This window comes from Nicotiana attenuata, chromosome 11 (genome assembly GCF_001879085.1).
Source record: "Nicotiana attenuata strain UT chromosome 11, NIATTr2, whole genome shotgun sequence".
Lineage (NCBI taxonomy): Eukaryota > Viridiplantae > Streptophyta > Magnoliopsida > Solanales > Solanaceae > Nicotiana > Nicotiana attenuata.
The window spans coordinates 53,143,894-53,167,399 of NC_031999.1; the positions used below are offsets into that span (position 1 = coordinate 53,143,894).

General features: G+C 42.4%; 1 pseudogene; it reads right to left on the bottom strand.

The window, feature by feature from the left end:
* The window catches only part of LOC109234899, a 40,677-nt pseudogene continuing 18,514 nt past the window's right edge, over positions 1,344-23,506 (bottom strand).

Genomic DNA, 23,506 nt, shown 5'->3' on the forward strand with positions numbered 1-23,506 from the left:
GCTGCATTATTATCTCCTTTTGATCAAGAATTTTAACATCTTTGTTCATGAAGGTATCTTATTATGAATATAATTAAATCCACGTTCAAGCACTGACTTTTAGGGGGCGGCAACTAAAGAGCTAGCAAGACTGAGCGCAATTTCAGAAAGAGTACGCGTGTGCTTTTATCACATTGCTAGGCATATTTAAGCGCAATTGCATTATAGAAGGTTACAAATTTTAATTTATGAGAACAGCCATAGTCTTTGCAATAACAAATACTATAATTGAGTAGCCTCGTATCAAAGGCACAGACAAACAACTATAGTACAAGTTCATAAATAAGGAGCTGATTAAACTAAAAATGAAAATATTAACAAACTGCTACTACAACAACATGCCAATCATTAGACCCTAATCATAACTGATAAATCTGAGTAGTTTAGGGTTTTAAACAACTAGTGACTAAGCAAGAACCAACAACAACGTAAAGGCACGCCCGCCCGCCCCCACCGACCACCGTCCTTCCACTCCTCCGCCCTCCCTCCTCCGCCTACTCCTCGACGCACCGCCCGCCCCTACGTCGTAGGTACGTCGGTCGTCGTTCCCGACTCTTCGTTGGTACGTCGGTAGGTTCGTCGGACTAGTCGGTCGGCCGTCGTCCGTCCCTTTCCCGTCCCTCCCGTCCCGACCCACCCGACGTAAACGTACGAAACCTACCGTAGTAAGTACTTTAACGTCCGGTTACCCCCGACCGTACCGTACGGTAACTAAACGTTTCGTTCGGTCCTTAACGAAACCTACTAACGTTCTAACCAAACTTAAACTTACCCGTTACCCTACCCTAACACTAAACGAAACTAAAACCTAAAACGTTAACCCCGTTACCCGGTTCCCGGAAAACCCCNCGTAACGTCGGCGTAAGTCGAACGGCCGAACCTAAACTAACCGTAAACTCGACGGTCGACCGTAACGAACGCGACCTCNCCTAACCGTTCGTTACACACCAACGGCGTAACGGTACGGTAACGGTAAACGGCCGTAACCTCGGTACCAACCGTACCCGAACCCTTAACCGACCGGTCTAACCGGGTGCGTCGGCCGTCCCGTCTACCGAGGTACGAACAGTACCGTANCCCGGTACACCCCGAACCTAACTCCCTTAAATACCTTAGTTAAACGTACTAAAGTAACTAACGTACAAACTTTACGTAACGTTACGTANACAACTATAGTACAAGTTCATAAATAAGGAGCTGATTAAACTAAAAATGAAAATATTAACAAACTGCTACTACAACAACATGCCAATCATTAGACCCTAATCATAACTGATAAATCTGATTGGGTTTTAAACACTATGCTAAGCAGAACCAACACAACTAAAGGCAGCCGCCGCCCCACCGCCAACGCCTTCCATCTCCGCCTCCTCCTCCGCCAATTCCTTCGAGCAACGCGCCCCCATCTTGGAATCGGTGTGTTCCGCCATCTTTGGATCGGAGTTGTCGGCAATGTGGACCGCGTGCCCTTTCTCCACCTCGGCCACCACAGTGAAACACCTGTAGATTATGTACCCGCCACCTGGCAAATCTTGCTTGACACAATTGTCACATAAGTACCCTTCCACATCAGCAAAAATATCCCTTGGGACCCACCATGGCATGTGACGGCCACACTAAACTTAGCTGGCTCGAAACACGTCAGCACCCTCTTGATCAACAGCTCGAGGTAAATGGACCCATGTCACGACCCTAAACCTAGACCCGATCGTGATGGCGCCTCTCGTGAAGACAATGCTAGCCGACACACTACCAATTCAGTTTAAGCAATTAAATCGATACAAATTAGGTCTCTAACATAATAATAATCCCAAAAATAAGGTGAAACAGTACAATTGCGGAATAGACATAGCCCGACATCAGGGTGTCACCAGTTATGAGCATCTATCATAAAAACTACAAGTCTGAAACGAGTCTACACAACTATTACTTAACTAAAACAGAAGGAAATAAGATTGAGGGAGAAGCACTGGGCTGCGAATCGCCGGGCAGCTACCTAGTGAATCTCCGGAATTTGCTGAAAGCTCTCTCAACCCTCGTAAGCAGGACCTGATGCGCCTGAATCTGCACACGGGGTGCAGGGAGTAAAGTGAGTACTCCAACTCATTGAGTAATAACAATAAATGAAGACTGAACGATACAAAATCACGTTAAACACAACAATATGCTATAAGAGGCAGAGTAAAATCAGTAAAGTACAATTAAACAGTGTAATCTTATAAAGCACCTTGTAAGCAGTTAAACAAGTAAAGGAAAAACAGCTAGAAAAGGTAAACACATAAGAATCGCCCCTCGGGCATAATAACAACAGAATCAGCCCCTCGGGCAATAACATAGAACGATACCTACCCCTCGGGAAATAACATAGAACAATACCAGCCCCTCGGGCTATATCTCATATCACAATGGGTACACGCGCTCACTGGGGTACAGACTCCGGGAGGGGCCCCCTACGGCTCAAGCGCAATATCAAGCCATCTCGTGGCATAATCACATAGGCTCTCGGCCTCATATCAACAATCCACCTCGTGGCGTACAATCTCAGGCCCTCGGCCTCATAATCATAATCAGTGTATCACCGTTGCGGCGTGCAACCCGACCCAAAGTATCCTCACAACATAGGCCATCGGCCTTACTCAGTCAGAATCTCATAAGCCACTCGGGCAACAGTAAAACATGATGCTCAGCTCAAAATATCTATTAAAATATCATTTAAGGTGTTGAAAACAGAATAAACATGGCTGAGTTATGAAAACAGTAAAATATAGCATGACTGAGTACAAGTATAAAGTCAAAACAGTGAGGAAATGGCAGTAAAAATCCCCTAAGGGTCCAAATAGTTGGCACATAGCCCAAATATGGCATTTAGCCCAAAACATGCTAACATCAAACAATTTGCAATCACAAACGCGGTAAAACAGTCATTCGGGATGGACCAAGTCACCATCCTCAACGGTGCACGACCCCACGCTCGTCATCTAGCGTGTACGTCACCTCAACATAGCACAACGATGTGTAATTCGGGGTTTCATACCCTCAGGAATACATATACAATCATTACTCACCTCGATCCGGTCCAAACTCTAGCCCGCGATGCCTTTGCCCTCTCGAAATGACCTCCGGATGCTCCAAATCTAACCAAAATCAGTACGTAACCATTAAAATATGCTAAGGGAACAAAGCCCACTCGAAAACATCCAATTTACATCAAAAATACCGAAATTGCTCAAACCCGGCCCCCGGGCCTACGTCTCGGAATCCGATAAAAATCACAAAACTAGATTCCTTATACTCTCACGAGTTCATACATACCAAGAACATCCAAATCGGACATCAAATGCCCATTCAAATCCCCAACAGAATTCTCAAATTTTTCTTCCATTTTTCCCCAATTTCTACTCTAATTTCTCAAATTAAATGATGAAATTCAAGACTAAATCATGGAATTAAACCAAATATGAGTGAAGAGTACTTACCCCAATAGCTCCACTGAAAATCTCCTCAAAGTTCACCTTCTCCCGAGCTCTCCAATGGCTTTTATGATATAGGACTTAAACCCTCGACTTTAAAATATAAACTGTCTGCCCAGTCATTTCTTCATCGCGAACGCGGCATATCCCTCGCGCTCGCGAAGCACACCGCTTCATAGACCGGAATTCCTTATACGCGAACATGAGAACCCTCTCGCGAACGCGATGCACAGCTGACTCAACACTTCGCGAACGTGACTTCTACTATGCAAACGCGTAGAACAATCGCCTTGGGGACCCAGCTACTCCTCTTCCTCTATGCGAACGCGACATAAGCCTCGCGAACGCGGAGAATCACAACATCACAACATCGCGAACTCGACACACGAAGCGCGAACGTGAAGACAAATTCGCCGCCTCAGAGAACACCCTTCGCGAACGCAAGTCCCTGACCGCGAACGCGAAGAACAAACCGTTTGCAACAAAAACCAGCAAAAACTGCCAAGTCCAAAGTCCAAAATTGATCCGTTTAACCATCTGAAACTCACCCGAGGCCCTCGGGACCTCAACCAAACATGTCAACATATCCCATAACCTCATTCAAACTAGTCCCAACCTTCGGAACGCTCAAAACAATATCAAAACACCAAAATCACATCGGATTCAAGTCTATGAATTCCAAGAACTTCCAAATTCCGCTTTCGATCAAAAAGTCTACCAAACCTCGTCCGAATGACCTGAAATTTTGCACACACGTCCCAAATGGCACAACGGACCTACTCCAACTTCCAAAATTCCATTTCGACCCCTATATCCAAATCTCACCTATCAACCGGAAAACGCCAAAATCTCAATTTCGCCAATTCAAGCCTAAACCTTCCACGGACCTCCAAAATATATTCCGATCACGCTCCTAAGTCCCAAATCACCTAACGGAGCTAACCAAATCATAAAATTTCCGATCCGAGATCATATACTAACAAGTCAAAACTTTCAGATTTTAAGCTTCAAATTGAGAACTGTTCTTCCAAATTTTATTTTGATTATCCTGAAAACCAAAACCGACGATTTACATAAGTCATAATACATCACACGGGGCTGGCCATGCCCAAGAACTGGCGAACAAAGTGCAAAAGCTCAAAACGACCGGTCGGGTCGTTACATCCTCCCCCACTTAAACATACGTTCATCCTCGAACGTGCCCAGAGTTGTTCCAAAAGCCAACCAATCACTGAATAACCTTACCATGCACATACCCGGAGGTGATCCCACATCACCCTATCTCATATAGGTCCAATAACACAATGTAACTGAAATTTCACAATCCAACCTAGCCCATAAACCTTAGTATCACATTTCCACTTCTGAGATCATCCACAAGATCAGAATCTCACATCTATACTCTGAATAAGCCCGAACAAGCTGTAATAACCCATACCTGCAACCTCAGGTGCAATTACATGATATACCACATAACTCAAACACTTGTAATGATAACTGCAAACCACAACAATTGCACACAATAACCAAATACCGATAATAACCTCTTATCAATTAAAGTCTCATTCCAACACTTTCATATACTGCCCATGATAAATGAAACACGTAGAAAGTCATAACCATTCCTCAGATCAACCATTCGTGAAGCCACTTCTCCTTTGGCAAGGACCATAACAAATTTCTGAGCCGAACATCGATATTATCCTTCCAACATGCTGAACTGAATCTGTTTGTATTCATTCTAGATCCCAACGATCTCATCTAATCCAACACAACCACTCTAGTGACGTGACACGTCAATACAATCTACAGCCACAACTCGTGCAATCCGTACACCAATAAATAAAAATCTGAACGTACTCAAATCATGAAAAAAAATGACTCAATGAAAGAGTTGTACCGCAAGCTCACCAGTGCCACCACAACACAATGTTGAGAACCCGTCACACATCGTAGAAACAGATCACACGGGTCTAACCCGAAGGATCATACCTCCACATAACTTCGTTGAAATGCGCGACCCTATTAAAACACTGGTCCACATGGAACACCTCAAGTCACTCTGCTCAAAATTGACAACCACGCGCAATTTGATGTCTAGAACCAAAGCAAATCATCAACCACTGCGAAGCAATTTACATAACATTACACTCCCGAAAGGACACAACTAATACGCCATCTACCGACTAATACTCAATACTCTCCCCGCTCAATTTCCATGAGAGACCCCGATAAAACCGCGCCACATGTGCCTATACCCAACAAATTCCAACACCTCGCAACACGGAAAGGTAACTCATAGATCACCTAAGAACACTAATAGCTCAATAACAACCGAATCAACACATCCCTCAACAACACAACTCGAAGTCAACTAAGCCGACTCGATGAAGAACACACATCCCTATTGGCCTACCAATGAACCCCTCATCAAGGAGTCCCTGAAGCTGCTCCTTCAACTCTTCTTACTCCGCCGGTGCCATACGATACAGTGCCTAGCATCAAATCAATACCGAAATCAACAACCCTATCCGGCGACAGACCAGCAGCAGGAAACACATCCGGAAAAAGTCCCTCATCACTAGAACGGAATCAACGATAGGAGTCTCTGCACTGACATCCCTCACGAAGGCCAAATAAGAAAGACAACCCTTCCCAGCCATCCGCTGGGTCTTCAAAAGGACACCACCCTACTTGGAACATAATCCGTCGAACCTCGCCACTCAATCTGTAGCATTCCCAGCATAGCCAACATCGTCGCCTTAGCGCAATAGTCCTGAATAATACGACACAGAGACAACCAATCTCTACCCAATATCACATCAGAATCTAACTTATCAAGCAGCAAAAGATCCACTCGGGTCTCCAAACCCCGATAGCCGCTACACAGAGATGATACACGCGACCCACAACCACAACATAACCTGTTTATGAGAACTCCCAGTCTCCGAATCCATACAGCACGCGAATCACCATATCCGATCCAAACTCTGCTGTCTGAATATACAACCCACCTTCAATACCCAATCGTTCCACGAAAGGTACTCCTATAATTCTTCTATGCCACTAAGCAAACTCGAATATCAGCAGTCGATCCAACAAGAGAGTGTCGCAATGCTAATGAAGTATCCTCAACTCAAACACATCGCCCTTTCTAAAATGTATACCCTCATCAAGCCACACCAATCAGTGATCTCATTTATCTAGTCATCTGAAATCTTCCATGCTACCTAAGAATTTGTGACCCTTCCTCTCAGAACTGAACCGTGACCTTACTCATGCAAATCTCAATACTACACAACATATCGCACATACCATATCATCCTAGGATATACATGAGAACTTCATACCCCTTTCGGGCCACAAGCAGCTACGTACTCAACTAGCCAAGAACTTTCCATTGATCCCATCTAGAAGAAAATCACTACACATCCCATGCTCCTCACACTCATAGAAAATACGCATCTCTAACCGTGGTAGAAACCATCAAGAACTCTACAAATTCTATTTGCACAAAACTAAACCGTCAGGACTGAATCCTTCTAACTCAACCAGGCTACACATGCCACTAAAACCTAAAAGCATTGCCACGAAACACCTGTGGAAACTCATAACCTCGTAAGCCCCCAAAGAACTGGTCATATCCTTACCATGCCGATCCGGCCTACTACTAAGCTATCCCATCTATCCAAGTTTCCTCCTGACTTACCTTCAAGTTGATACTCCTTCTTTCTATAACACCACAATTCCTCAACCCAGACTCACCACACGAGACCCAAGCATAAAACCACACCGTCTAAGGCTCATAAGCCGCTGAATACTCTCTTAACTATTCCCAAAAGTACCACATTTAAAATACCTACCCTGAAGGGACTTCCTGCGAATCCAAGGCCATTACCTTTACCTTCCTAATACTGATATATAGAATCCCATAATGATATAAAAATACTACGAGTCTTGGCAACCTCCAACGCAAACCTCAATTTCTAGCCAAATATACAACCTGAAAATCTCCAATTATTACATGAAAAATCTTGAACCCATTAGAACCATTCTCGAGAGTCATCCACTCTACTCAAACCGCAACTAGACCGATCAAATGGACCGGACGACCTGTGCTCCAATAGCACTCCGGCACCGCAGAATGTAACCTCACCTTAATGCAACCAAGCAACTTCCTGTTCTATGCACTATACAACCTCTACACAACTCAAGTCATTCCGTGATCCTCATACACCCATAAAGCATAACATAACCTTTATTGAAATTTCCTTTTCTCAAGCCATCCTCGGTCTCAACCTCCGTAAGCCATAACTAATTCACCAGTATGCCTCAAAGTGGAACCAACATAGCACATAACCGTGCAATCAACTAATCAATAGCAGACTTCCCCACTTGGTTCAAAGCCATAGATCAAAACACACAATAACTCATAATGCATATACTCTATTACTACCATAATACCGTGGTGAGGTTAAACTAAATCCTTCATAAGCTCGTGCAACACAAACCATCTAGTGCTTCAAATCTTCTACAAATCTCACATTCACCCTCGTAACAGTTAAGCCCACTCTTTTAAGCGATCCAAATTCAAATTGCAACACATATATTTCACGGGTACAAGAGGTCTTCCAACATACAGCAAAAAGGATCACACAAACTTCATAACACTCCGCAGGAGATAACCCACCTGCTTTGCCTCAAACTAACATCTCTTCATACTCCCCCATAATCATACTATTACTCGATCACTTACCCTTCCTAAATCTGAACTTACCCCACGACGTGGAGTTTACTCCATTCCACAACTAGACAACACGAAAAGATCCTTCAACACACCCATAACTTAGGGCTACATATCAAACCAAGATGAAAATCAAGCACCAAATCGTTCTTCCTACCCTCAAGTAGACTCTTCTTATCACATCTAAATCATATGAACACATCACGCAGTCACATCATGCTCATCACATAGCCATCCAGCCATCACTTCCACTAATAGGGACACTATCGAATATATAAGTACAAAAGCACGTGCTCACACAATCAACACCTCAGTGCTCAAGCTACAAGCAAAGCCCGGCCTCAAGTCCTCCAAACTGGCCAAACATCAACACACAGAAATCACATCTCGCCCCTCAATTCGGGAAATCACAAGCCGTCGATACATGGTTGATACCGAGCGCTCATGTGTGCATACGAATGCATGGAAGGAGTTCAAAGAGTTACATTTCAAGCTGAATCAATGTCGCACGATAAGAGTTCAAGAATGTGGGATTTCCTAAAGGTTCTACAGCCTCCCGAGGATAAATACAGACGTCTCTGTACCGATCCGCGAGACTCTACTAAACCTGCTCAAGACTCGTGATCCTATGTAACCTAGGCTCTGATACCAACTTGTCACGACCCCAAACCCAGACCCGGTCGTGATGGCGCCTCTCGTGAAGACAAGGCCAGCCGACACACTACCAATTCAGTTTAAGCAATTAAATCGATACAAATTAAGTCTCTAACATAATAATAATCCCAAAAATAAGGTGAAACAGTACAGTTGCGGAATAGACATAGCCCGACATCGGGGTGTCACCAGTCATGAGCATCTATCATAAAAACTACAAGTCTGATACGAGTCTACACAACTATTACTTAACTAAAAGAGAAGGAAATAAGATTGAGGGAGAAGCACTGGGCTGCGAATCGCCGGGCAACTACCTAGTGAATCTCCGGAATCTGCTTGAAGCTCTCTCAACCCTCGCAAGCAAGACCTGATGCGCCTGAATCTGCACACGGGGTGCAGGGAGTAAAGTGAGTACTCCAACTCAGTGAGTAATAACAATAAATGAAGACTGAGCGATACAAAATCACGTTAAACACAACAATATGCTATAAGAGGCAGAGTAAAATAAGTAAAGTACAATTAAACAGTGTAATCTCATAAAGGACCTTGTAAGCAGTTAAACAAGTAAAGGAAAAACAACTAGAAAAGGTAAACACATAAGAACCGCCCCTCGGGCATAATAACAACAGAATCAGCCCCTCGGGAAATAACATAGAACAATACCTGCCCATCAGGCAATAACATAGAACAATACTAGCCCCTCGGGCTATATCTTATATCACAATGGGTACCCGCGCTCACTGGGGGTGTACAGACTCCGGAAGGGGCCCCTTACAGCCCAAGCGCAATATCAAGCCATCTCGTGGCATAATCGCATAGGCTCTCGGCCTCATATCAACAAGCCACCTCGTGGCGTACAATCTCAGGCCCTCGGCCTATCACGACCCTGGTTTGCCCTCCGTGAACCATCGTGACGGCACCTAGTCTCTATGACTAGGTAAGCCTAACAATGCGGAAAATAAACGATAATTGCGGAAGAATTAACTAAAACCGGAATAAATAAAAATAAGCAGTGTTTAAGGTGCCGCTCGGCACATACAATAACAACTCTCGAAGCTAACAAAATTCCCAAAACCTGGAATCTCACAAATCACAAGCTATGAGATACATAAGAAGCTCTAACTCCGGAAATATCTAAACAAAGGATAATATTGAAGGGACTATGCTTATTACAGAAGATAGAAAGGGACTCCATGGTCTGCGGATGTAGCAGATATACCTCGAAGTCTCTACAGAATGCCTCCTCCCAAGGATGATAGGACTGAGTCGAAAATACCTGGATCTGCACAACAAAAATGTGCAGAAGAGTAGCATGAGCACACCACGGCGGTGCCCAGTAAGTATCAAGACTAACCTCGGTGGAGTAGTGACGAGGAACAGTCGAGACACCTATCGGTCTAATAAACAGTGCAATGATAGGAACAACGGAACATGATATATATTTATATAAAGACTGTACGAAGTGACCAACAATGCTACAATCACAGTAAGGGAAAAGAACAACAAGTAACAACGAAAATATTAAAAATGATGACTCATAAGAACGGGCAGAAACTCATCCCGAATCCTAAAGTCACAATACAAATAAAAGGGGAAATCAAAACAATAACTCATATCCTACGACGGTGTTCACATCAGGTCTTATCCAACAATTACCACGAACTACCGAATCTCGGACAATTACAACTTACGAGTCCCAGTAACTGAAATCTAACAACTGGCATCCCATGCCCTCATCAGCCTCACGGTCACACTGACAACTCACCTCACAACTTCTACGAGACAAAGTTCATATAGGTAAATGTACCATAATCACAACATTTGAACAAACAGAAACGCCCTCAGTCCATCACAAATATTCACAATCAACCCCTGACATAGCCCACCTTGTTCCGCCACGTGTGAAAATAATAACATAATAAGTGCCCGCCTTGTTTCGCCACACGTGCATCATAATGTTCCCACCATATTTCGCCACATGCGTAACCCACATATAAGCATATATACATATCCCGCCTTGTTACGCCGCATGTGCAATATATCAATAGTAGCAATAGCACGGCAGAGACCTCGTGCGACCCCACAACGACAACCGCACGGCAGAAACCTCGTGCATCACAATATCAATAACTGCACGGCAGAAACCTCGTGCATCACAATAACAATAACCGCACGGCAGAAACCTCGTGCATCAACACCCCAAGCACAACAGCAACAATAACAATATATATACAAAAACACAACAAGTGAATCAACTCAAAAATCTTTCGTTCACCAGGGGATGGTAAAACTAGCCCACAAGGAATAACCTTAACAGAGAAATACTAAGCGCAATAAGAACAACTCAAAAGGGGAGAAAATAATACGAAACAACGATTCCATAATACGTAGTTCAACAACAAGGAAGTTAACATGAATCAAATAATTTAAGTAAGAAAATATCAACTAAACATAGGATATATAACTTCTTTTAAAAGTTGGGCAAGTTACGAAGAGTACACAACGATTTCAATTAAGGATGAGCAGAGGGAAGATAATCGTAACCTCAATTAAGACCAATTAATTACATGAGAGATAATAATAATGATTTCCAAATAAAGACAAGCGGTTATGAAAGATAACGTGACTATAGAAGGGTAAATGTCTTCAGTTAAACAAGTAAAAGTCGATTAAGCAACAAGAATAAACCAAAAAGGGTAAATAAATTCCAAGTAAGACATGTAGAGGTGAAACTAATAACAGGGAACTCAATCATATCAAGAACAACTTCATACTCAGTGATTACAAGGATCTAAGAGCCTAAAAGGGAAAACTTTCCACAAATAAATCCGAGCACGCACTGGTCACCTCGCGTACAAGGAATACAATCAACAGAGAAGACTCAAATCCTAAGGGGAAGTCCCCCACGCAAGGTTAGGTAAGATACTTACCTCGAACCGGCTAAAAATCAACTAGCAACCACGTTCTTGCCATGAGTACTTGACTCCAAATGGCCCAAATCTATTCAATTCAATTACACATTGTAAATAACATCTCAAGCAACTAATTCTACTATTTAATTCAAAGCTAAGGCGCGAAATTAGGTAAAATGACCAAAACGCCCCTCAAGCCAACGTCTCGGAATCGGATGAATTTAACATTTTCAGAACATTCGTACTCTCACAAGTCTAACCATATAGAAATCTCTCAAATCGGAGGTCAGACACCCCCTCAAAACTCAATAATTTGGTCTATGAAGTTTTACCCATTTTTCATTCAAAATCTGAAATTAAAGGATGAATTTAAGAGGAGATTCATGGAAATTAGTCTAAATCGAGTGAGAAGCACTTCCCCAAGTCGTCCAGGTGAAAATCCCTTCGAAAATCGCCAAGAACCGAGCTCTAGAAGTCAAAATGTGATAAAAATGGTGAAACCCTCGAATTTGGGATTTAATCTGTCTGCCCAGTTATTTGTTCATCACGATCGCAGAAGAAGGGTCGCGATCGCGTAGAGGAAATTCAAGGATGCCCAGAAATACACATCGCGTTCGCGTGAAAAGGGATGCGAACGCGAAGAGCAGTAGGATGGTGGCTTATGCGAACGCGTAGGCTTTTATGCGAACGCGAAGAGTAAAAATGGCAAACTGACCCAACTCCTAATTCCTACTATGCGAACGCGGACGGTTATACGCGAACGCGATGAAGAATTAAACAGAGCTTCGCGAACGCGAGTAGATGGATGCGAACGTGAAGAAGGTTTTTTTGAGGTGGTCTTCAGCAAGGCATCGCGATCGCGGGAGAATCTTCGCGATCGCGAAGAAGGATATCAGAAGCAGCAACTTCAGCAGTTCAAAATGGAAGAAAATGATCCGTAGCCCATCTGAAACACACCCAAGGCTCCCGGGACCCGTCTAATCACACACAAGTATCATATAACCTAACACGGACTCGCTCGAAGTTTCAAATCACATAAAACAACATCGAAACGACGAATCAAACCAAAAATAAGCTTATGAACTTCCAAATCTTCAAATATCGAATCTCATGCTGAAACCTATCAATTCAACCCGGAATGACGCCAAATTTTGCAGACAAGTCCAAAATAACATAACGGAGCTGCTCCAACTCTCGGAATCGCATTCCGACCCCGATATCACAAAAGTCAACTGTGGGTCAAACTTCTTCATTCCCAAACTTCAACTTTTTTTCCAATTTTCGCCAAAATGCCTCAATTCACTCTACGGACCTCCAAATCTGAATCCAGACGCGCGCCTAAGTCCAAAATCACCATACGAAGCTGTTGAGATCATCCGACCCATTCCGGGGTCGTTTGCCCAAAAGTCCAGTTCCGGTCAATATTTTACCGTTCAAACATCCAAAACTAGATTCCTTCTTCCAATTTGACTCTAAACCATCCGAAAGTCGAATTCCACCATGCACGCAAGTCGATACTCATATTCTGAAGCTGCTCCAGACCTTATGCCGCTGAACGGAGCTTAATTTCACAAAACGACCGGTCGGGTCGTTACACGGCCTCATAATCATAATCAGTGTATCACCGCTGCGGCGTGCAGCCCGACCCAAAGTATTCTCACAACACAGGCCCTCGGCCTTACTCAGTCAGAATCTCATAAGCCACTCGGGCAACAGTAAAACATGATGCTCAGCTCAAAATATCTTTTAAAATATCATTTAAGGTGTTGAAAATAGAATAAACATGGCTGAGTTATGAAAACAGTAAAATGTAGCATGACTGAGTACAAGTATAAAGTCAAAACAGTGAGGAAATGGCAGTAAAAATCCCCTAAGGGTCCAAATAGTTGGCACAAAGCCCAAATATGGCATTTAGCCCAAAACATGCTAACATCAAACAATTTGCAATCAAATACGCGGTAAAACGGTCATTCGGGATGGATCAAGTCACCATCCCCAATGGTGCACGACCCCACGCTCGTCATCTAGCGTGTACGTCACCTCAACATAGCACAACGATGTGTAATCCGGGGTTTCATACCCTCAGGACAACATCTACAATCATTACTCACCTCGAACCGGTCCAAACTCTAGCCCGCGATTCCTTTGCCCTCTCGAAATGACCTCCGTATCCTCCAAATCTAACAAAAACCAGTACGTGACCATTAAAATATGCTAAGGGAACAAAGCTCACTCGAAAACATCCAATTCACATAAAAAATCCCGAAATTGCTCAAACCCGGCCCCCGGGCCCACGTCTCGGAATCCGATAAAAATTACAAAACTAGATTCCTTACACTCTCACGAGTTCATACATACCAAGAACATCCAAATCGGACATCAAATGCCCATTCAAATCCCCAAAAGAATTCTCAAACTTTTCTTCCATTTTTCCCCAATTTCCACTCTAATTTCTCAAATTAAATGATGAAATTCAAGACTAAATCATGGAATTAAACCAAATATGAGTGAAGAATACTTACCCCAATAGCTCCACTGAAAATCTCCTCAAAGTTCACCTTCTCTCGAGCTCTCCAATGGCTTTTATGATATAGGACTTAAACCCTCGATTTTAAAGTATAAACTGTCTGCCCAGTTATTTCTTCATCCCAAACGCAGCATATCCCTCGCGTTCGCGAAGCACACCGCTTCACAGACTGCAATTCCTTCTACGCGAACACGAGAACCCTCTCGCGAACGCGATGCACAGCTGACTCAACACTTCGCGAATGCGACTTCTACTATGCGAACACGTAGAACAATCGCCTTGGGGACCCAGCTACTCCTCTTCCTCTATGGAACGCGACATAAGCCTCGGGAACGCGGAGAATCACAACATCACAACATTGTGAACTCGACACACGAAGCATGAACGCGAAGACAAAATTCGCCATCTCAGAGAACACCCTTCGCGAACGCGAGTCCCTGAACGCGAACGCGAAGAACAAACCGTCTGAACAAAAACCAGCAAAAACTGCCAAGTCCAAAGTCCAAAATTGATCCGTTTAACCATCCGAAACTCACCCGAGGCCCTCGGGACCTCAACCAAATATGCCAACATATCCCATAACCTCATTACAACTTGTCCCAACCTTCGAAACGCTCAAAACAACATCAAAACACCAAAATCACATCGGATTCAAGCCTATGAATTCCAAGAACTTCCAAATTTCGCTTTCGATCAAAAAGTCTACCAAACCTCGTCCGAATGACCTGAAATTTTGAACACACGTCACAAATGGCACAACGGACCTACTCCAACTTTCGGAATTCCATTCTGACCCCTATATCAAAATCTCACCTATCAACCAGAAAACGCCAAAATCTCAATTTCGCCAATTCAAGCCTAAACCTTCCACGGACCTCCAAAATACATTCTGATCACGCTCCTAAGTCCCAAATCACCTAAAGGAGCTAACCAAATCATAAAATTTCCGATCCGAGATCATATACTAACAAGTTAAAACTTGGTCAAACCTTTCAAATTTTAAGCTTCTAACTGAGAACTGTTCTTCCAAATTTTATTCCGATTATCCTGAAAACCAAAACTGACGATTTACATAAGTCTTAATACATCACACGGGGCTGGCCATGCCAGAGAACTGGCGAACAAAGTGCAAAAGCTCAAAACGACCGATCGGGTCGTTACAACCCAAGGTCTTGTTGATACCCAAATTCTTCCCTTATATTTTTAATACATATATACTTTCAAAATAGTACATATGCATTTATAAGCATGCATAAGCATTTTTTTATATATAGTAATTTTTTTATTGTTTTAAGAGCTCCAAAAATTAATATATTTCTTCTCTTTTATTTATAAAGTATCTAGTAATTATCCCTCAATTACTTTTGTGGTGATTTAGTTATCTGAATTATTTATTTATGCCAAGATAGTGTTTAAATATTTTCAGTGCATTTTTTGTAATTATATTTGCATTTTTAGGCTAAATTGCACATCATTGCAATAATAGCCCTACTAATGCATAATTACATTGTTGATGCACAAAATGGTCTTTTATATTTTTAAAATGTTAAATAACTATTTTAAATCATTTTTAGCACACGAAATTATTTTTCATAAATCATTTATTATTTCTTATAAATTATATAGTATTAAAATGGCTATTAAAATATGGCCTAATTTTATTTCAATTTTAGCCCCAATCCAACCCCAACCTAACCCAATTACTAGCCCAGTACTCAATTAAATTACCCGGCCCACACTCCAAATACCCGATCCGGTCACCCACACCCTTTAATCCCGGCCATTGATCATAAAGATCAACGGCCACCATCAACCCTTCCTAAAATAAACCCAAAAGACCCCCAAACCCTATCATTTTCTTTACACCCGCCGCCCTGAAAACCCCTCTGCTCTCAAACGCTCTCAACCCAACCCTAATCCAATCCCACTGACCTTCATCTATGGCTATCTCCGGTGACCTCTCATCACCCCCCAGGCCTCCAATGGCCTCTCTCATGTCATTCTTGCCACCACTAGGGCCCTCAAGGGACCAGGGCTAATTGACTTGCATCTATGACTCCTCTCTCGCCTGTTTCAGGCCATTCCGATGTGATTCCAAGTGAGATCGTCCTATATTAGCTACTATCTATGATTTTCTAAGCAGGTTTATTCATCTCTGTATGGTTCTCTTCGAAACCCTAATTTCTTTTCTAAAACCTCTTAGATCTGTATAGATCTAAAATGATTTGGGTTTGTTTCATGTGAGTTTTACAACAGCCTTAAGATTCTTTACAAGACTCGTATGATTTTCAAGTGATTTTCATCTTTTCCTAAAACTAGGGTTTTCGGAATTTCTTTTTAAAAATTGTTTAATGATTTTCTGTGTTTAATCTTCTGCTTCTCATATATTTCTACTGATTTTTATGAGCCTGCTAAAACCTTAGCCCGTTTGTACTGAAAACCCTAATTTTTGGGGTTCTTCGTTTGGTTTCTGGATATTGGTACATTTGATTGTGCTCTTGCTTTGGGTTCTTGTGATTTCTCGTGATTTTCTTGTCCTAATATGCTTTTACTGAATTGCTTAGTTCAACGCTTTCACTGATTCTATATGATTGATCTTTCTCATTGAATCAGTATCGTTAAACTATGTGTTTTGTTAAAGCTATGTGAAATCCCGACTATTCATGTTCTACCTTATTTTATATGCTAAGCATGCTACCTCTTTTATGACTTTCTGAACCCTTGATTACTCTGAATCCCTTATTTCCTGGTTTAATTTGAACACCTTCCATTTAACGCTTGATTCTTACCTCTCTATTCGATTTGGATGGATTGCTTGCCTTAATTAATTTTTCCTTGCCTTGTTTGTATTCTGCTAATTATTACTGATTTGTTTCCTTAATTAAACTGTTGTTCATTTACCCATAATTACTTGTTCTGTCCAAAACTTTACTTGATTCTTTCCTTAAATACTTAGCATGATTTTACCGTTGATTTAATTGTCCCTTGATTAAGGGAAGAACTTGCTGATTTATATGTGACTTCCCTGATTTGCTACTTAATTGATCTCTTACCTTATTCAATGAATCTTCTGATTACTATATAAAACCCCCCTCTTATTTAAGTTCAAGGACAACGAACACTAGTTCAAAAACTCTCTCTTATACGTAAAGCTTTCTGCTCTTTTCTGTCACTCGCTACTTCCATTGAACTAGCCGGCTGTAAGCCAAGGCTAGTTATTGCACTACATTGCTGTATACTTTGTGTCTGCTCTCTATAACTGGTATGTCTCTAATTAAGTTTTGAGAACCAAACCCTATGTGTTTTATCCCTGTACTAGTTCATCAATTGTGATTTCAACTTGTATTCTTGTTTATTTCTTTGCTCAGCATGTAGAAAACTTTGTCCTGTTCAATGCATGTTTTACACTCTGCACTCCTTCCTGTTTACTTCTTCACTCAGCACGTCCAAACTATATGTTCAATCCTATTCAAGATAGGCCAACTGTTATCTATGTCCAGACTATCTATTGAGTCTCTAAGATCCTAAGTGTTGCATGCAGTTTGTGACTATATGTTTCTCCTATCCCCGTCCCTATACTCTAAGGTGATTCTTATGTGCCACAATCCCTTTATCCCCATGTGAAGTTCTGTTTGTTAAGTGTTCTGAATGTCTCCTATGACCAATTGATTGTCTGCGGCTTGATACTCTTCTCAAACTGTCTTTTACCACTAAGTTATTCCCTGTTTCTGAAAGATTTTTCTACTTCTGAAGGCATCTCTGTACTATTTTCAAAACCAAACTATGTCATACACTCTCACATTACTCCTAGAATATTAGGTTCTGCCCCTCTGGCATGTGTACTGCCTTGAGATCCTTGAGATCTCTCCGAACTCTGGCATGTCAGAGCTGGCCTTTCCACATTGCACCTAAATCAGTTATTATTTGAGAAAAAGGTCTAGGTGTGAGCACTGCCCGGGATCCTTGAGGTCCTTAGGGAACTCTGACACCCCTAGACATGGCATTGTCTATGGAACTTTGGCATTTGAGGCTATTGGAGGCTTGGAAGTCATTTGGGCCTGCTTCAGGCTCCCTATAGTTAACTTCTTCTTTTTCTTTATTTGTTTATGTAATTTATTTAGCTGGTCTATAATAATTATTTGTAAACATCATTGGGGTGACTAGTGAAAAGGGTTGGGTAGTTATATACATGTTGGGTAAATTAGGTAGATACCATGCCTATAGGATTATGTTAATTCGAGTGTGTTTGCTATGTTTGCTTTACAATATTAGACACCATGCCTATAGGATCTAAATAGCCTTATAACTAGATATCATGTCTATAGGGTGTAAAGTAATTGTAGTTCATGTTTTGTTACATCATGTATTCAAACTCGTTTCCTTAGAAAACATGCCTATAAGGATCTAAGTCAGCTCTTAATAATTAGATTCCATGCCTATAGGAGTTAAAGTCAGTTCTAATAGAAATCATTCCTATAGGACTTAAAATCAGTTTAGTTGAAATAAATCAGTTTAATTTATGTTAGTTTATCCTGAATTGGTTTAGTCAACTGTCCGCTTCCTTAAATGAGTTTTCAAACGATGCCTTAATTTACTACCGCTAGAAAGCATGTCTATAGGATCTCAAGTGTCCGTTTAAAAATTGCTCACTGTTTTACTGCATCAATGTAGATATCATGCTCTTAGGACATCAATGTTCTGCGTTTAGGCAAGCCTATAAGGCGATTTAAATTCTGCAACTCTGAAACTGTGATTTGTTATTTAAAACTATTCAGATTTAACAAGTCTAAATCAGTAGGCAAGCTAAATAGGATTTTGACACCTTTGTCCTAGTTCAATACTGTATAACCCCTGCTCACCTAGATATCAGGTTCTAGGATTTTTCTCTTAAAATACCTGACTGATGTTTGAAGACGTGCATTTACTTGCTATATTTGTGGAGGTGACTGTGGGCCTGTAATCAGTTCCCTTTAAATGGAGTCCTAACTGTTCTTGATTGACGCCTAGACTTTTATCCTTTTAAAACCTTAGGGTGGTCTAGAACTGTCCAAAAATAGAGGTCCTAAATACCTCCAGGGCCACAAGGAAGGGACGGGTAGTGCACGCATAGGACATTCTCAAGGTTGCTAGAATGCTTTAGGCTATGACCAAGGGGGGGGGAATTGGGTAGTAAAGATATGATGACTACGCGCTAATATCACATGTAGCCCCTCATTGAGGAGTGATTACCAGGCATTGTGTGGGTATGATCCTGTAGGCTAACCAACCTAGGACCCCTCCTTCCAACTCCCGTTGTTTAAATGAGTTTACTTTTCTTTATATATGTGCAACCTGTTCAAAACCTTTTCCTTTGTTTCATTACTTGAATCATACATGTGCTTAGAATGTCAAAACATGCCTTACTTGCAAGTACGTGCTTAAATTGTTTATCTGTTAAAAGGACTACTTCATAAGTATAAGTTCGGCCGGGACCCACCGTTGTGGACCGCGAGGGGTGCCTAACACCTTCCCCTCAAGGTTATTTCAAGCCCTTACCCAAGTCTCTGGTAATGCAAACTAGTCCATGAGTTAATTGCTCAAGGTGCCCTAACGCACCATAATCCGTTAGGTGGCGACTCTTCAAACACCCAATTCCCAAAAGGAAAAGAGTCGATTCCTCCATGAAAATGTCAAAACCCGGACCTTTCTCCGCGAGGAGGAAAAAAGGGGGCGCGACTGCATGGCGACTCTGCTGGGGATATTATTAGGCTCTTACCATAACAAACTTATCTTTCATGAATTAGTCCAAGCATGCTCTATCCACGTACCCTTTCCCCTTATTTGAATCTAACTGTTTATTCTTAAGCATTTATGACTTCTTTATTCCCTGAAACTGACTTGTCTCTTTGTTTTCTTTCTGTAACTGTCTTTTAATTATTTAAATACTGCATTTATTATTTTATTACGTGCTAATACTTGAAAACATGCTGTTATTGTTGCATATATCATACTTCACATCATATTCCAATAGCAACACTTGATGAGTGGTTGCGCTCTTCCTACTTATTACCCTTAAATTCGGAAAGGCTTATTTGCGGTAAAACTAGTTGATCAGTGGTGCAGTCGACGGTTCCGTGCCTTTCCCCCTCAAGTTGTCCGCTTGAAGGTACCAGTCTAGACCCCCATAGTAACCTTATTCTAATCATAGTTGTGCATGCATCATGGTCAAACCTAGTCGGATTAGTATGTTGTCCACATAAAAGTCCTTTAAGACAAGCCCTATCCAAAAGTCCACGGGATTTCCATAATCCCAACGGACACAACCACGTTCTGTGAATTAATTTGGAGAACTAAATGCCAATATTCTAATCATGAATGTATGAATAGTCGAGTCTGGTGGGGGAAAAGGGCCTAACCTTTTTTGTTTTGCAGAAAATGAGGCACGAGGTCCCCAGATTCGGTATGGTTAGCAACATCCCACCATTGTTACTGGATTGGTGGGAGGAACTTTCCTCAAGTGACAAGAAACATGTAAGAAAGTACTTGGGCAATCTACCGTCTCTGCTAGACATTGAGACAAACAAGAGGTTGATCGAGGCTGCCACTTTATTCTGGGATAGTGAAAGGGCTGTGTTTCGTTTCGGCGGCATAGAAATGACACCACTTCTAGAGAAAATTGGAGAGCTTGCGGGATTGACTTGGGATAGCCCCGGGTTATTGGTGCCGGAAAACCGTACTGGTAAAAGGTTCTTAAAGATGATGGGGTTGAAGAAAAATGCTAACTTGAGATGCCTGAAGGAATCTTACATACCCTTCGAGTATCTGTATGAGAGGTACGGCCATAGCAAGTCCTTCTGTACTTACTATGACGAGATCTCTCTCACTTATCTAGGCCATATCCACCGCAGAGTGTTCGTGTTCATTGTATGCTTCCTGGGCCTGATAGTGTTCCCAATGAAAAAGGAAAGAATCCACACTAGGTTGGCCATAGTCCCCATGATCATAGCTGACATGTACAGGGCTCTGGAGCGCTGTCAAAGAGGGGTCCAGCATTTCGAGGATTGTAACTTGTTGCTGCAGTTGTGGTTGCTAGAACATCTTCAAAAGGGCCAGTATCGCCAAGAATTTCCGCGAAGGGCTTGGAATGACCATATTGCCTTCCATCACCCTAAGCGGATGACCTACATTCCGGACAGGTTTGCTCAACCGGAGAGTGCCAAAGAGTGGGTGGAATTTTTCGACAATCTGTCTAAGGAACAAGTGCAATAGATGTTTGAATGGTTCCCGACAGATGAATTCATCATCAGGTCCAGAGACGCTCCACACCTGGTGCTGATTGGGCTAAGAGGGATATACCCTTATGTCCCTATCCGACTTATGAGGCAAGCAGGCAGGAAACAGGTTGTGCCAAGGGTTTCCAAGATAAGTCATTTCAGAGCAGACTTTCAAGACAACGACGTCCCTTACAAGTGCCAAGCCCAGCATATGTGGCACTGCAAAATCATTGTGGAAAAGAACACCATTGAGCCCGACATGTATCATGCAGGGTGCGAACCTTTCTACCCGGCCTGGTTAGAAGACAATCTAAAAGGAATGGTGATTCCAGGAGCCGGGCAAGGGAACAGAATCATAGACGAAGAAGCTGAAGCTCAAGTCAAGTACAACAGGTTGCGCAAGAGGGTCCACGACTCTGAGAATGAGCACCAGGAAATACATGAGAGGAATATGAGATTGATTGAGGAATGGAAAGAAATGGCGATCACCTCCAACAGGAAGCTGGAATATCTGGAGCGAGGAATAGTGGAACTGGTGGGTAAGGTCATAAAGAGGATTGAGGATTGCCAGAACGCTGAAGGAACTGAAGGAGGACATCTAGCCATAGCATACTTGTTGCTAGGTCTGCGCGAGCTGGGAGACTTGTACGATGGAGTCAGGAAGATCAAATCTGGGGAAGGTCCTTCTGGACCAAATAGGCTAGATTTACTTGCTTTCCTAAAATGTAATAAGGCCAAGTGCCAGTAGTGACTTATCTTTTTCTATCATCTTAGTGTCGTTTTGGGATTCGTCTATTTTTATATTATGAAATGAGGCATTTATTGGCATCTAAGTTCTCCAAATTTATTTGTCGCTAGGCCTACCTCGGGCACAACGAGGCTCCCAAATCAGGATGCGAATTTACATTCCCGCAATATGTGTTTAAATGCAACATTTCAAAACCCTTACTAACTTGTTACCTTTTCATTTTTCCTTTATTTTGATTATACCCATCCCCTTAGGTTGGTTCACGCATACTGGCATCGTTAGCGTATCATACCAGACCTAGAGGCCCTCCACCTCCTCCTCCTCCAAGCAATACAAAGGGCAAAGGAAAAACAAAAATGGACGACTTAAGTGGTATTCGAAAGGAGAATATTGAGAACGCAGAGACTTCAGACGGTCGAAGTACTCCGGCACCAAATGATCTAGTCCTGAGATTGGAACAAAAGATACTGGAGCTACAAGGAGAGCTAGAGTAGGTTTGCAACTTGGCAAACTTATCACTCACCATGAATGTCCCCGATATCAATCAGCAAAACACAAAGAACCCAGTACCTCCCCAAAACACACCAAGCCAACATCTGCAAAACCCTCCTACACCACAGCAATACACAACCACACCTCAAAATCTCAATCTCTTACCAACACCAACTCCACCACAACACCACCACCAATCAATCCAGTACCCACCAACCGCCACTTACCACACTCCCCAAAATACACCACAACCTATCCCCGACCCTCAAAACTCAACCAACGACCATCACTATACCCAAGTCCCTGGCACTCATCACAACAACCCCATATATGTGGAGACCATACCTCACTCTACTCAGCCAACTTCCTATGCACCGGAATCCTCAGAGAAGGACCGGCTCATTAAAACATGGCTGAAGAACTCAAGAAATTGGCGAGCCAGGTTCAGGGTGTCGAAGGCGACAAAGGAATAGAAGGGTTGAACTATGAAGACATATGCATACAGCCAGATGTGGAACTACCGGAGGGGTACAAACCTCCTAAGTTCGAGATGTTTGACGGCACAGGCGATCCTAAAGTCCATCTAAGGACATATTGTGACAAGCTTGTCGGAGTCGGAAAGGACGAGAAGATCCGGATGAAACTCTTCATGAAGAGTCTTGCTGGT